At 43.4% G+C, this 10,539-nt stretch overlaps 1 pseudogene; it reads left to right on the top strand.

The window, feature by feature from the left end:
• The first annotated feature begins 1,333 nt into the window (after window positions 1-1,333).
• On the top strand, window positions 1,334-1,796 carry LOC111774038 (small ribosomal subunit protein uS15-like; annotated as a pseudogene).
• Window positions 1,797-10,539: the final 8,743 nt, after the last annotated feature.

Genomic DNA, 10,539 nt, shown 5'->3' with positions numbered 1-10,539 from the left:
ACTGTTCTCAGTAGCTGGCTGGCAGGGCAAGGAAGAGGGGTAGGAATAGGTAAGATTCCAGAAAATAGATGTATCTACGCCAGGAGTTGCAGCTCAGAGGCCTACAGGGGCTAGAGAGGTGACATAAAGGAGGGAAGCACAACGGTTATAAAAGACTACGAGGAGTGGTGGGCCATGACATCCTGGAGCAGCTCTTACTCAGGGTCTGCCTGTTGCTGCCCAACAGGAGTAGGGGCCCAGCGTTGCCAGATTTTTTGATTTTTTTTCTTCTCTCCAAAGCCCCCCAGTATATAGTTGTGTATTCTAGTTGTAGGTCCTTCTTGGTTATTCTATGCGGGTTATTCTATGTGGTTCCATGTCTGAGGCCTGGATCCGAACTGGTGGAACCTTGGGCCTCCAAAGTGGAGCACATGAACTTAACCACTTGGCCATGGAGGTGGCCCCTCTTTTGATTCTTTTACATCAAAGTTTAAGTTAAAAACTCTTAATTTTTAATTGGCTCAAATGTGCAGGTCAAACTAAGTGTACCTGTCTGAGTACATTTGGGGTGCTATAACAAAATATCCACTGGGTAGCTTGTAAACAACAGAAGCAATTCCAGTTCTGTAGGCTGGGAAGTCTAAGGTGAAGGCACCAGAAGATTCAGTATTTGGTGAGGTCCCACTTCCTGGTTCATAGTCATCTTATCACTGTGTCCTCCTGTGGTGCAAGGGGTAAGGGAGCTCTCTGGGACCTCTTTTTTAAGGGCACTAATCCCATTCACAAGCATTCCACCCTCATGACCTAAGCACCTCCTAAAGGCCCCAGCTCCAAATCCCATCATTTGGAGGTTAGGATTTCAACATGAGAATTTGAGAGAGGAACATAAACATTCAGTCCACTGCTGTACCTATGGCCACACATGTGTGAACTGATCAAGGCAGAAGTGGCCACCTTATGAAAAAGTTCCTGTACTCCAAACATTGGCCAAGTAGCAGGATGTGTGAACATCTCTCTCCTGAGGCGGCAGTTAGACCAGGACCATATGCTCCTTCCCACCTCCAATGCCTTGCTTAAGACCCAGAACCATAGATGATGGATTAAAGAAGAAGAGAGATGAGGGGACAAGAAACCCAAGAGGACCTGATGTGATGCTTTTATCTGCTAGTATAGGTGAATGGAGACCCAGAGTCAGAAATGAAATTGAGTAAAGGAAAGAATCATTAATAATATAGATTATTTTTTTGTAAACCTTGTAGGAAAAACAGAGGTGCTCAGCCCAGCCCCCTGTGGAGTCAGTTTTTCTTAAGAACCACAGCCCTGGGGATCTTTTTGCTGCCTGAACACTGCCATCATGGGTCACATGCATGCTTCTTGGAAGGGCTTGTTCCAGTAGGTTCTGCCCTTCCACCACAGCATCTCCACCTGGCTGAAGTTGATATATGATGACACAAAAGAGTAGATCTACAAACTAGCCAATAAGGGCCTGACCCCCTCACAAATTGATGTGGTACTGAGAAACTCACATGGCACTACACAAGTATGCTTTCTGATAGGCAATAAAATCTTCAGAATTCTTAATTACAAAGGATTAAAGGTCTTAAGTCTTACTTAAGAAAGCTGTTGAAGTTTGAAAGCATCTTGAGAGGAACAGAAAGGATAAGGACGTCAAATTCCATCTGATTCTGATTGAGAACCATATTCACCAGTTGGCTAGATATTATAAGACTAGACAAGTTCTCTCCTTCACTTAGAAATATGAGTCATCAACAGCCTCTCCCTGGTTGCATAGATTTGTCTATGTACTCAAGCAATAAATCATTGTTTAACTAGAAAAATAAAAGAGAACCACAGCCCTGGGCTGGCTTTGGCTTTTTGCTCCTGCTATCTCTCCTTTCCCACCTACTCCAGATGTGGTTCTTTCTCTTCCTGCTCAGCCCATGCCAGGAAGCCTCAGTGCCCCATCGTCTGCCACTGTCATCAAGACACAAGAGAAAGTTAGGTCCATGTAAGTGGGGTTATTAGTGAGATTCAGAGGGGAGGACTTTTATTTCTGGGGTTGTGAGAAAAGTGAGTTTCTGGAATCCCCAACTGGAACCCAGAACAAAGAGATACAATGTACTAAGGAGGGTTTTGTTGCTTTGGTGCATTAAATAGTATAAACTGGCCATATTAAGACATGTCATGAGAGCTGGCCTGGAAAACTAAACCAGCTGTTGATTTACAAAATGAAATATTGGGGAGAGACATTTTGAATTCCACTACCCTACAATTAAACCTCAGGTTCTCTTCACCAGTGCCCTCTCTTCCATCCCTACTTTCCCTCCCTTATTTTGCCCACTGATTCTTAAGCTTCAGTTCATACCTATACACAGATGAGTTAAAACCTGGACTTCAAGTGCAACTTCTCCTCTGAGCACCAGACACACACTTTCTGCAGCCTGGGGCGTATATCAGCCTGAGCTGTCCAGAAGGTTCCAGACACTTATGGGAATTTTCATAAAGAACTCCCTGGAGATTAGGGGGTGAGAAAAAGGAGGGGAAATGAAACCAGGTACATGAGGGGTACTGTAGTTATTAAACCAATTTGCTGTTTTTCCTTTTTAGCTTGAGGGGTGACTTGGGGTCTGAGCTTGTTTTCCAGAGGATTTATGAGTTTGCTTTGCAGAAGAAAGAGAGTACCTTTGGGGAGGTTGTGATCACCTAATGGTAGGTCCTCAGCAGCCCTGGAAGTCCAGAAGTCAGATTGCCCAGGGACTAATTGGGAGTGACATGTGTTTCCCCAACTCTCCTCCTACCAAGTCCCTTAGCTCCATAAAATACCCCTGTTCCTGTTCTTAGGGAGGTGGATTTGAGGGAACCCAGGCTCCCATCTACTCTGTTTGACAATTTGAATAAATCTTTCTCCATTTCTAAGCACTGATGTCTCAGTGTGGGCTTCCTGTGCATCAGGCACACAAACTTGAGATTAAGAGGTTCGGTATCAATTTTGGCAAGCAATTCAGGAGTCTTGTGCCTGTGGCTGGATGGTCCTGGTGAGGGTTTCAGTGGTTGGTGGTCCCCAGAGGCTGTGGGTAAGTCTTCACCTGGGAGACTTCCCCTGCTGCTCCTCCCTTCTGGCTAGGGTGTCTGCTGCCCTAGGCACAATACTCCCTTGGAGTGGAGAAATGCTTTGGACTTCAGTTTTTGTTTGTGGGTATGCTTTTGTCTTATATGTGAGTCTTGTCAGTTGAGTCGCCATGACATGTGCATTCATGAATTTTCTGCCTCTCCATTTGCATTTGGTGTGAGTGATTCATTGGAAAAGAAGGTCCCTCATTTGGGAGAGATCCAGGGGATTATTGGACTTCACCTTCTGTTTTTGTCCTGCAAGAGTCAGTTTTGCATTTTTTTTGTGAGTCAATACAACTCTCCCAGTCACCAATCTCTGTATCTCCATTTGCATTTTGAATGCATGAAAGCAGGGATCCTCATTTGGGAAAGATCTAGGAGATTGTTGGACTTCATCTTCTGTTTTTGACCTGCAGGAGTTGGATTTCTCTCTGTTTGGGTGTATCTGGCTTGTGCGTGTGTGTGTGTGTGTGTGCGTAAGTTGGTTGATTTGATTGAAATGGGCATGTCCTCAGAGTTATTGGTAGTAGTGGTGGTCCAGAGGGGAATGTGGCATAGATTGGAAGGTGGCACAGAAGGCAGAATGGGGTGGCCCAGTGCTCCCTGCCCCATCATGGCAGCAGGAGTGGCCCCAACAGTAGTAGTGATGGTGGTGGTGGGAGCGGTGGCCTTAGGGCATGTGGGCTCCTCTATGCTAGGCCCAGGGGCCATGAGTAGCATGGCAGTGGCAGTGGTGGGAGAAGCTGGGCACCTAGTTGCTTTGCTGTGAGCTGGACACCAGGCTGGAGTCAGAAGAAATATTTCCTTGGGCCTAATGGGAAGGCTGTGCTGGGGACTAACCCTGAATAGAATCCCAATAACTCTGATGATCAAGAAAAGTTAGGATATTTTTGGAGTCTGCTTTTGAAAGCCACACAAGTAGTAAGCCAGCCACGTATTAACTGCTCTAAATTAGGAGAGGTCCAACAAGGCCCTGAGGACAATCTCTCTGCTTTTCTTCCCAGAGGCTATGGGACTGCCTTTGGCTATAAACCCTAAGGCCCAGGGCAGTACAGTTAATACCTATTGTTGGGGCCCAGGCCAGGCCACCCCAAAATATCCCACAATGACATATTGGCTATTTTGAATTGAAGTTACTTGTGTAGCTAAAAGGGCTTTCTGACCCTCCTGTCTCTGTTCCCCTGAAAGCAGAAAATGAATCTCCCATGTGAAGGGTGTTCTCCCTGCATCCTTATCACCAGAGCTAGGGGATTGAGGGCCAAGAAGCTGCATAAACAAACCTTGCTAATTTACTATCTCATCCTAAATTCCCCAATAATTACCTGCCCCACACCTAAGTTTCTTTGTCCTGCCAATTTTTCACAAATTTGCTTCTGGATGTAAAAGATACATATCCTGCCTGTTTTGTTCACTCTCTAAGCATTATTTCTTTATGGTCTCCAAAACGTATGTATTAAACTGGGTTTTTCTCCTGTTAATCTGGTCTTGTGTCAATTTTACTATTAGACCAGCCATCAGAACCTAAAAGGGAAGAAAGGGGATCTCCCTGCCCTGACATTATTTCATATCTCAAAGTACTACAGATATATCCATTGGAATCTCCAAAAGTTGGCTATAGTTCCTGATGACATAAAAGAGGTATCAGGAAAAGGAGAGATCAAAAGATTTCTGGAGCCCTTTACTTGTGAAATAGGATCTAAACACAGAAGCATTCTTTTCTGTATGTACCAGACTGCCCTGTTCCTCCTCTAGGGAGGGACATGCTATCTAAGTTAGGGGCCCCAATAAGCTGGGAACAAGATAGAGATCCAAGCCCCTAAAAGTTGGGGAATTGAGCTCATGGCCCTATTGCAAGATACACCAGTACCTGAGAAAGAAGAGATTCCCCTATCACTGCCCCTGGTGAAACAATACCCCTTGACCCCAGAAGCCATAAGAGGACTCTTTCCTGTAATCAATAGGCTTTTAGAACAAGGATTGATCAGGCCAAGGAGATTCCCATGGAACACACCCATTTTACCCATTAAAAGGCTGGAAATGGGAATATAGATTTATTGAAGACATTACAGCTGTCAATGCTATACAGGGCTGGATTTAAAAGATGCTTTTGGATCCTCATCCCCCACCACCCCCAGGTGATGTCTGATCACACTTCCCTGCCTTCAGCAGGAATTTTGATAGGTTGGTGTGACTTTGTGATTTATAATCAGAACTACCTTCATTTCATTTGTGGCACAAAGCTCCTAAAACCCTTGTAATTTCTGATATAAGAGCCAAAAGGGCGTCTTTTTTTTTTTTTATAACAATTACTTTTGTCCTCAGTTCCTGAAATAACTCCAGATTATAAAAGTGAAAACGGTGTCCTTTGTTATCCATAAGAATTCCCTTTCAATCACACCTGCATTTATGTAAATAAGGTGACTTTTGGAAAGCCCCTAAGGGTAGAGGCTCTATCCAGGGGAACTAATTGTGTGATTAGAGGGTTGGAACTTTCAGCCACATCCCCTTCCCTAAACCTACAAGGAGGGGAGAGGGGCTGAAGATTGAGTTCAATATGGGGTTCAGAGAGCTTCTGGGTTGTGAACACAGGGAGACTTGGGGAGAGCGGCATGCCCAGAGAGAGCTTGGGAGCTCCACATCATTCTCCCACGTGTCTTGCTCTATGCATACTCTCCATCTGGCTGCTAAGTAAAATGTTTTCCTGAGTTCTGTGAGGTGCTCTATCAAAATGGCTTAATCAAATCCAAAGGAGGGGAGCTGTGGGAACCTCTGGTCTGTGGCTGGTTTATCAGAAGCACAGGTGACAACCTGGACATGCAATTGGTATAAAAAATGGAAGGCAAAGGGTAATCTTGTGGGATCTGATGTTATCTCTAGATAGATAGAGTCACAAATATCTAAAAATACTGTTAACTACTTAGGGTTTGAATATGAGAAGCCCAGAGAATCCTGTTCCCAGACAGGAGGGAAGCAGTCACTCAAGTTGTGACTCCTACTATCCATTGACAATTGCGTGGATTTTTCAGGAATGGCAGACTTCTGTCGAATTTGGATACTCAACTTCAGATTAATTTTAAAACCTCTATTTGAGGCCTTAAAGGGAAGATACCTCAAGCTTTTGATGTGGACACAAGAGTGCCAGAATGTGTTCAATCAAGTTAAAGAAAAATTATTAACTGCCCCAGCCTTGGGACTCCCAGATTTGAGAAATCCCTTTGATCTCTTTGTAAAGGAAATCAGGGCCTTAGTCTGGGAGTCCTGGCCCAGAACCTCAGGCCCAGCAGGATGCCCATGGCCTATTTTACTAAGCAGTTGGATCAGTCAAAGGTTAGCCACCTTGCTTCTGAGCCATTGCCACTGCCCATGACATACTACAAGAAGCTGAAAAGTTCACATTGGAGCAGCCCACCATGGTGCACACTCCCCACTGTGTCCTCCCTTTATTAGAACAGAAAAGAGGATATCGGCTAACCTCAAGATCAGTCTATTTTATTAGACAAGCCAGAGATAAATTTAAAGGCTATTTCTACCTTAAACCCTGCAGCCCTTCTACCTACCAAGTCAAATAGACTCCCCTTCATGATTGTCTTCAGACCATTGAACAGGCGTTCTCAAGCCAACCTGATTTGACTGAGCAACTGTTGGAGCAGCCAGACTTGGAACTGTTCACTGATGGAAGCAGCTTCATGGATCAGGGGCAATGTTGAGCAGGTTATGCAGTTGTCACCCTACAGGACACCATGGAAGCAAAGGCTCTACCTCCAGATATTTCAGCTGAAAAGGCTGAGTTTACAGCCCTAACTAGGGCTCTTCAAATAGTTAAAGACAAAAGAGTACAGACCCGAAATATGCCATTTTAGTGGTCCATGCCCCTGGGGTCATATGGAAAGATAGGGGACTCTTGACTGCTATAAGTTGGGACACAAAATATTCCCAGGAAATATTGACCTTATTAGAGGCCATTAATTACTCATGGCAGTAGCCATCATACACAGCCCTCAACATCAGAAAGGGAAACCTTTGGAAACCAGAGGTAATCAACTGGCTGATCAGGGAGTGAAGACTGCTGCTAGGACTGAGTTTCAAGGCAATATTGGTTCCCTTAGTTCTCCAAGTTGACTTTGCTATATTCCAGCCTAGCTACACACAGATAGATTTAGACAGAGCCAGAGAATGGAGATTTGACTCTTCTTCTCTGGAGCATCCAGGCTGGAAATCAGTAACTCAGTACTCAGTAAATCAGTAACTCAGAAGGATTCATCCTGGTACCTGAAGCCCTTCTGGGAGAAATTGTTAATCAAATCCATCAGAGCACTCATTATGGGAAAGTTATGCCACCTTGAAATGGGTCTAAAGCTATTTAATTTGTCCTAATTTGCAATGGACCACTAAGAAAGTCACCAAAAATGTGTGCTCTGTGCCAAAAACAATCCCAGGACAGGGTCACCCTTCTTGAACAAGGGGGTTCAACATCAAAGAGCAGTCCCCTGTGAGGACTGGAAAGTGGACTTTAATATAATGCTTGGAGCCTCTGGGAATGTCAAGTAACTCATAGATACCTTCACAGGGTGCGCTGAAGCTTTCCCTTCCAGAACAGAGAAGGCTGCCAAAGTGACCAAAGTTTTGTTAAAGGGGATCATTCCCAGGAACAGAATTCCACTGTTGACCCAGAGAGACAACAGAGGCACATTTATCTCCCAAATAATCCAGGAAGCATCAAATCCTTGGTGGATCACTTGAAAATTCCACAACTCACGGTGGCCTGAGTTGTCAGGAAAGAAAAGATGAACCACATAATAAAGAAGATGATTGTGAAAATCTGTCAGGAAACTAATTTAACTTGGGAAAGTTTTTGTTAAAACCATTTCAAACTTTTCACTCCAGCTTGGACAGAATGTCTATAACATTCATTCAAAGAAAGAACAAAGGGTATAAACACTCTTCCTCCTATGTCTTTAGGAGCATCTTTATGACATGCATGCAGTAAAGAGTGCTGTGTGAAAAACGTTCTTTAAGAGATTCCTAAAGATCTAGAAAGAAGAGTCTTTCTTGCCTCCGTTATCTCAAGGGATGGATGTAATAAATATTCTGTCCTAGCTGTAGTCAAATGTTTGAAACTTCTGACACAAAATGTGCCTTTTGAGAAAAGTGTGAGCTGAGGTCTGTGAGAGAACACCTTCGCTGTATGTGGGTGAGCACTTGGCTGAAGGCCGTGAAGTACAATATTGAATGACTTCTGTGAAGATCTTCATGATAAGCCAGAAGCAAGAGTGTTTCTCCTCCGTGTGATCTCATGGAATGGAAAAGAGAGATATTCTCTCTTGGCTGTAGTGAAGTTTGAAATCTTGCACAGGACAAGGTTCCCAAGCAGCACTTATACATTACGTTCAGACAGAGCATTCTTATTGCATTTAGGGGAGATTCTGCCTGTATGCCATCAAGTGCAGTTTGTTAAAAATGATCTCCGGAAATGTTCCTCAAGATGTAGAACCAGGCTTGTTTCTACCCTGTGCTGGTTCTTGGAATGTATCTTAGAGGATTTCCATCCTAGCTGTACTGAAAAGACTACAATCTTTGAAATGAATATGTTACTAAGAGGCGAGCTTTAGCCTGGGATAAGAGAGCGAACCTTGCATGTGACTTAGTGTCTGAGTGTATGCCATAACGAGCACTGTTTGAAAACTGTTTTTTAAGAGGTTCTTAAAGAACAAGAAGGAAGAGTGTTTCTTGCCTCTGTTATCTCAAGGGATGGATATAATAGATATTCTGTCCCAGCTGCAGTCAAATGTTTGAACCCTCTGACACAAAATGGGATTTTACAGATAGGTGATTGCTGAGTGCTGTGAGAGAATTACTTCAATGTGTGCATGTGAGCACTTGGTTGAAGGAAGTAAAGTGCGATATTGCATGAGTTATGCAAGATCTTCAGAAAGAGCCAGAAGAAAAAGTGTTTCTCCTCCTTGTGAGCTCATGGCAGGGATATTCTGCCATGCTCAAGACATGCCAATATCAAGACAGATATTCTGTCTCAGCTCTAGTGAAGTTTGAAATCTCAGATAGGGCAATGTTCCCCAGCAGCTACTTATGTGCTATGTTCAGAGAGAGCATTCTTATTGTGTGATAGGGAGCTTGTGTCAGTATGTCCTCAAGTGCAGTTTGTTAAAAATGTTCTCCTGAGATGTTCCTAAAGATGTAGAAGCTAGAGCTTTCTTACCCAGTATTCATTCCTTGAATGGGTGTTATAGGCATTCTTTCCAAGCTGTACTGAAAATATTGAAATCTCCGAAAGAACATGTTCCTAGCAGTGACTTAAAAGCTGGAGTGAGACAGTGTACATCATTACAGGTGAGTGAGGGGTTGACTGAATGCTATAAACAGCACTGGTTGAAAACTGTTCTTTAAGAGTGTCTTAAAGACCTATATGGGAGAGTGTTTCTTGCCTTTGTTATCTCGAGGGATGGATGTAATAGATATTCTGTCCTAGATGCAGTCAAATGTTTGAAACCTCTGACAGAAAATCTGCCTTTCGAGATAGGTGCTTGCTGAGTGCCGTGGGAGAATTCTTTCCCTTTCTGCAGGTGAGCACTCAATCAAAGGAAGAAAAGTGCAATATTGCATGAGTTATACAAGATCTTCACAAAGAGCCAGAGCAAGAGTGTTTCTCCTCCTTGTTATCGCATGACAAGGAAGTGATATATATTCTGTCTTGGCTCTAGGAAACTTTGAAGTGTCACCTTGAACCAGCTTCCCTAGCAACCATTTATGCACTGTGTTCAGACAGAGCATTCTTACATTTGTTGAGGGAGGCTCTGTCTCTATGTCATCAAGTGCAGTTTGTTAACGGTGTTCTCCAAATATCTTCCTAAAGACATAGAAGCAAGTGTTACTACCCTCGTTCATTCTTTGAATGTAGGTTCTACTTATACTGTCCTAGCTGTAGTGAAAATTTGAAATCCCTTAAACCACAATGTGACTAAGAGGGGAGTATAACCTGGGCTAAGGGAGAGCTTTTTTTATTGCACATGAGTGAGAGGCTCTCTGTCTTCCCCAAAGAGAGCTGTTGGGAGAATGTTACTCCAGTTCCTTTCAGCACACATTTTAAATGTGTTGCATCATTCCTTTGATCTCTGGTCAGTGACGCATGCACTGTAAAGGCTGAGGTAATACATCCTTTGGGAATTTTTTACAAATGCCTGGGAGAGTTCATTAAATGGAGTTTACATTAATAACACTTTTTGAGGGAAAATAAATTTTAAAAACCCAGTTTCTCCTTTTAATACTGTTGACTTAAAGTCTTTCTGCCTGATTTGGAGAAATGAGAACCTCCACATACACTTCCAAAATGTCTCTGAAATTATGCTACAGCTAGTGCTTCCTTATCTGCACACACATTTAAAAGTTTATGAGATTTTTGAATTTAGGGAGGCACGTTATGGCTATTTAAAAATT

This window comes from Equus caballus, chromosome 6 (assembly GCF_041296265.1).
Source record: "Equus caballus isolate H_3958 breed thoroughbred chromosome 6, TB-T2T, whole genome shotgun sequence".
Classification (NCBI taxonomy): domain Eukaryota; kingdom Metazoa; phylum Chordata; class Mammalia; order Perissodactyla; family Equidae; genus Equus; species Equus caballus.
This window is presented reverse-complemented; position numbering and strand designations above follow the sequence as displayed.